Below are 6,000 nucleotides of genomic sequence, written 5' to 3'. Positions count from 1 at the left end.
CCCTCCCTCCCCCCAACCACCCCTCTCCACCCCCAGCCTCCCCTCCCTCCCCTCAACCACCCTCCCCTTCCTCCCCCCAACCTCCCCTCCCACCATCCCCCCCAACACCCCCAGCCTCCCCTCCCTCCCCCCAACCACCCCTCCCCTCCCCCCCAACCACCCCTCCCCTCCCCCCCAACCACCCCTCTCCTCCCCCTCCCTCCCACCATCCACATTGGGGAGATGATTCCTGCATTGAAAAGTTCTGCAGGCATCTGGGCAATAGATACGGGGGGAGGAAGGTCGAGGGCAATGGGCCAAAATGCAGGCAAATGGGGACTACACTGGTGGACGGGCCGAATGGCCTTCTTCCATGCTCTGCATCTCTGTGGCTGTGGGAACCGGGAACGTAAGAGGTCCGGCGTGAACAAGCCGTGTTCATGTCGATGGGTGGGGTAGGATCGAGGGGCCGAGTGGGCCACTGCTGCTCCTTTGCCTTTATCGGGATGGGCTATAGGTGGGCCACTCGGCCCCTCATGGCTGTTCAGTCCAGCTGGCCCCATCAACGTGAGGTGAGCAACATCTGCTCATCTCCGGCAACAAGATGCAGCAGGTCGCTGGTGTTACAGATAGTTGTTCTTTGAGCGGGTGTCAACAACCCGCATTGGGGTAGATGATCACCGGGAGCCGTGCGTGCAATGGGAGAGGGGTTGTGGGGGTGAGATGGGCTGAGTGGCCGGTGGCTGTCCCACACTCTGGTGGATCAGGTCACGACCCATTGAATGTGTGCGCTCGCCAGTGGCCGGTGTAGGACCGTGCTCCAGGGTCATGTTTCTGACTCTGTCTTGTTATCAGTGTCGGGGCAGGTGATCGCAGAGCTGGGGGGGGGAGGGGGAGGGGGTTGAAATGTCTTGCCCTGTGTAAAATGAAACATTGCTCAGAGGTGTAAATTGGCAATTGACCACAGTAAATTGACTGAGTGAGTATGTAGGTAAGTGAGAGAATCTATGGGACTCTTCCTAACACTTCCAGCTCTGGGCTGTTTGGGTTGGACACCTCTCGCTTCTGTGGGCGGTAGTCATTGACCCTGTTCGTCACCTGTTGAGAAATCAAACGCTCATCGCAGGTGAGCAGAGTCCCTGGAGAGATTTCTGACGCGCTCCCTCCAAGGTGAGCAGTGTGTTTCCTCCAGTCTCTCCCAACAGGTGAGGGGCCACCTTCTACTTTCAATTGGAGGTAGACACAAAATGTCCAGAACCAGGGGCCACAGTTTGAGAATAAAGGGTAGGCCATTTAGAACAGAGATGAGGAAAAACTTTTTCAGTCAGAGAGTTGTGAATCTGTGGAATTCTCTGCCTCAGAGGGCAGTGGAGGCCAATTCTCTGAATACATTCAAGAGAGAGCTAGATAGAGCTCTTAAGGATAGCAGAGTCAGGGGGTATGGGGAGAAGGCAGGAACGGGGTACTGATTGAGAATGATCAGCCATGATCACATTGAATGGCAGTGCTGGCTCGAAGGGCCGAATGGCCTACTCCTGCAGCTATTGTCTAAATGCTGGAGTAACTCAGCAGGGCAGGCAGCGTCTCTGGAGGGAAGGAATGGGCGACATTTTGGGTCGAGACCCTTCTTCAGACTTCAATCCTATTCCTTCTATCCAGAGGTGCTGCTTGTCCCGCTGAGTTACTCCAGCATTTTGTGTCCATCGTCGATGCAAACCAGCATCTGCAGTTCCTTGCTACACAGTTCAATTGGTGCGCTGGAAGAAGAAACGCTTGCATTTCTGTATCGCCTGTCACGTCCCATTCGCAGGACGCCTCAAAGCGGTCTAGATTTTGTGACTAATTCAATTAACAAGTCTTGGGCACAGCAAGATCACACAAGTTGCAATGAGATAATGGCCAGGTAGTCTGGTTAGACTTCTGCACTGAGGCATACTGCTGGTCAGAACTCCTGAGTTTATAAGTCAGAAGAGCAGAAGTAGGCCAGTCTACCCCACCACTCAATCATGGCTGGTCTACCTTTCCCTCTACAACCCATTCTCCTGTCTGTCTCTCTCCCATAACCTCTGACACCCTCACCAATCAAGAACTGAGAATACCTGTGTTCAGTTTCAGTTCAGTTTAGTATATTGTCACATGCACCGACCGAGGTACAGTGAAAATCTTATATTGCGTGTTATCCAGCCAGCCAAAAGACAGTATGTGATTACAAATGAGCCATTTGCAGTGTTACAGATACATGATAAGGGAATAACATTGAGTGCAAGTTAAGGCCAGTAAAGTCCAATCGAAAATAGTCCAAGGGTCCCCAATGAGGCAGATAGTAGGTCAAGACTTGCTCTCTGGTTACGGTAGGATGGTTCAGTTGCCTGACAGCAGCTGAGAAGAAACTTCACAGCGCTGTTCTTGGGGGTCTTTCACATTCACTGCCACACCTTGTGCGGGCTTCTGTTCCACATCTGGTATGAAGGACACAGATCTCCCTCAAGGACTTCACCAGAGGCTCTGCCTAGACATAGTCACAGAGACAACCAGTCCAAGGTATTTATTCACAACATGCTGGAGTAACTCAGCAGGTCAGGCAGCATCTCGGGAGAGAAGGCATGGGTGACGTTTCGGGTCGAGACCCTTCTTCAGTCTGAAGAAGGGTCTCGACCGGAAACGTCACCCATGCCTTCTCTCCCGCGATGCTGCCTGACCTGCTGAGTTACTCCAGCATGTTGTGAATAAATACCTTCGATTTGTACCATCATCTGCAGTTATTTTCTTATGAGACAACCAGTCCATCGGGTCTGTGACAACCATAACCCACAATCCTACATAAGCCCCATTTTATGTCTTGGAACAGAGTTAGGCCATTTGGCCCATCAAGTCTACTCCGCCATTCAATCAAGGCAGATCTATCTTTTCCTCCCAACCCCATTCTCCTGCCTTCTCCCCACATTCTCACCATATTGTCAACAAATTCCATCACCTAGTCCCATAGATTCTCTCACTTACCTACATACTCACGCAATTTACTGTGGTCAATTGCCAATTTACACCTCTTTGGGGTGTGGGTGGAAACCGGGGTATCCGAAGGAAACCCATGTAGTCACACCGGGAACATGCAAACTCCACACGAGCAGCACCTAACGTCAGAATTGAACCGGCATCACTGTCATAATGAGGCAGAGGCACTGTACTGCCCCATATCTTTGTATTCAAGTCTCTGGGGCACAGCTTGAACCATCTGTCTCTGGAGAACATTATTTGCCGGGTTTTCTGAAGCACAAGCAGCAGTCTTTCATCTTCCGCATCGGGTCAGAGTGACAAAGGGGGGAAGAGGGTCCGGTCCCAGTCTTTTCACTGCTTTGCTCTGGTTTTCGACTATTGGAGAAAAAGGAAAGTTGTAATCGTTCCTGTATGTGTTGCATTTCAAAATTGCCTGGAAACTGGGGGGATGCAAAAGATTGCAGATGCTGGAATCCAGAAAAGAAAACAGACTGGATAGACAAGGAACTGCAGATGCTGGAATCTTGTTTAGAATGCAAAGTGCTGGAGTAATTCAGAAGGTCAGTCAGGCATCTTTGGAGGACATGGATAGGTGATGTTTTGTGTCGGGACCCTTTGTAAGATTCCAAGGGGAATCTGAACAAGAGTCCCAACCTGAAACACCACCTATCCATGTCCTCCAGAGATGCTGCCCGACCCGATGAGTTACTCCAGCATTTTGTGTTCAAAGAAAACAAGCTGTTTGAGAAACTCAGTGGGTTAAGCAGCATCTGTGCAGGCAAAGGGGTAGTCGACATTTCTGGTCTGGTGCTCTGGACCAGGACTATGCTAGTACCATGCTCAAAATTAAGGCTGTGTGTTAGCAATGCTTTAGCCAAGAAAAGTTGAGATAACGGCGTGATTTCCCCCGTCAATTAAACTTGATGCCCATAATGATTTTATGCCATGATTAATATCTAACTATCCTCCGCTAACTGCATTTTGTTCCAGTGTACTTATCATGCTATTATTGGGATAAATTGATGTAGCTTTCTCCTCTCTTTAAACAGAGTTTGTTTACTGGGTAAATTCACTTTGTTTGAAGGACATGAAACTTTGTCATAAATTATACACTCCACCCACCTCCGATGTACTGGATCACACAATGACAAATGGATTTATTAAAATTAAATGCATGCATTAAAATACAATGCAAATTATGTAACTTGCGTTCGACGGGTCCAATTTTGATCCATATTTAATTAAGTGCATTTTGGAAAAGGGGAACAGGTAAAAGGGGAAGGCACTGTTGTCGGGCTCCCCTCACCCCCTGCTCTTTGTCATAAGGTTGTAAGTGATCGGAGCCGAATTAGGCCTATCGGCCATTCAATCATGGCTGATCTATCTCTCCCTCCGAACTCCATTCTCCTGTCTGCTTCCCCTGACACCCTTAGAATCTATCTATTTCTGCCTTAAGAATATCCATTGAATTGTCCACCCTTGTGCCAGTAAACAAGGCACTGAGCTGGACAGAGAGAGAGAGGCATATTCACTGTCTGCCAAATCACAACTCATTACAAGTAGATTAGTGAAAAATAAATGTAGACAGAATGGCAGGTATTGTTTTTGTTTTCTGTGAACAGTAAACTGTCCAAGAGGTGAAATGAGAGCAACATGAATATTGCTTGTATTCTAAGCACATTTAGCCGCGAGAGCTTGAATACTGGAATATGGATCTTGGTGGCTGTTTTAAGTTTGGAGCATTATTCCTTCTCGTCTCTCCAATTGCATTTGGGGGTAAAAAAGCACAGATAATGGATTGCGGAGTTTTTAATTTTAGATTTAGAGATACAGCGCGGAAACAGGCCCTTCGGCCCACCGAGTCCGCGCCGTCCAGCGATCCCCGCACACTAACACTATCCCTACACACACTAGGGACAATTTTTACATTTTACCCAGTCAATTAACCTACATACCTGCACGTCTTTGGAGTGTGGGAGGAAACCGAAGATCTCGGAGAAAACCCACGCAGGTCACGGGGAGAACGTACAAACTTCGTCCGTAGTCAGGATCGAACCCGAGTCTCAGGCGCTGCATTCGCTGTAAGGCAGCGACTCTACCGCTGCGCCACCGTGCCGACCAGACAACGCAGAAGATTAGTGAGCAGAGGGAATTGGTGTCGGCTCAGCTGTGGGGTCGTATTCTTGCAAGTAAACTTGAGGATTTCATTTCTCCTAGAATGTGAGACTGTACATTCAGTATTCCGGCAGTGCCGCACATTAGTGATACCGATCTGGAGTCACACAGCATGGAAAGAGGCTGTTCCACCCACCATGCCCACGCCTGCCATCAGTTGCCCGTCTACACTAATCCTGTTTACCAGTGCAGATCGCAGCCTATGTTATTGTGCTCCTTTCACTCGTTCACTGTAATGGTACAATGCTATAACACGATATCTTGACATCTGGTATCGTGCTCTTTGCAATACCTGTTGTACTTTGTGGTTTGATGTATAATATGATTTAACTGGATACCATGCAAGCAAATCTTTTCATTCTGCCTCTGTACACAGGACAATAATGAACCAATAATAATAAACTCCAGCACTGAGGCATTACACTGAGAAACCCAGCTGCTCGGTTCAATCGGGTTTGGGTAATATTAGACAATAGGTGCAGGAGTAGGCCATTCGGCCCTTCGAGCCAACACCGCCATTCAATGTGATCATGGCTGATCATTCTCAATCAGTACCCCTTTCCTGCCTTCTCCCCATACCCCCTGACTCCGCTATCCTTAAGAGCTCTATCTAGCTCTCTCTTGAATGCATTCAGAGAATTGGCCTCCACTGCTTTCTGAGGCAGGGAATTCCATAGATTTACAACTCTCTGACTGAAAAATGTTGCAGTTAAAAGGGTTCTTTAGTTTAGAGCATACAGCACGGAAACAGGCCTTTCAGCCCATCAAGTCTGCGCCGACCAGCGATCCCCGCACAATAACACTAGCCTACACACACTAGGGACAATTTACAGTTATACCAACAAACCTGCA

The 6,000-nt window shown here is 48.6% G+C and overlaps 1 protein-coding gene across 3 annotated transcripts in view; it reads left to right on the top strand.

The window, feature by feature from the left end:
* The window catches only part of LOC144609998 (calcium-activated potassium channel subunit alpha-1), a 594,620-nt gene that overhangs the window by 937 nt on the left and 587,683 nt on the right, over positions 1–6,000 (top strand). The gene's annotated exons all lie outside the window — the stretch shown is intronic.

Source organism: Rhinoraja longicauda, chromosome 35, assembly GCF_053455715.1.
Source record: "Rhinoraja longicauda isolate Sanriku21f chromosome 35, sRhiLon1.1, whole genome shotgun sequence".
NCBI classification, from domain to species: domain Eukaryota; kingdom Metazoa; phylum Chordata; class Chondrichthyes; order Rajiformes; family Arhynchobatidae; genus Rhinoraja; species Rhinoraja longicauda.
This window is presented reverse-complemented; position numbering and strand designations above follow the sequence as displayed.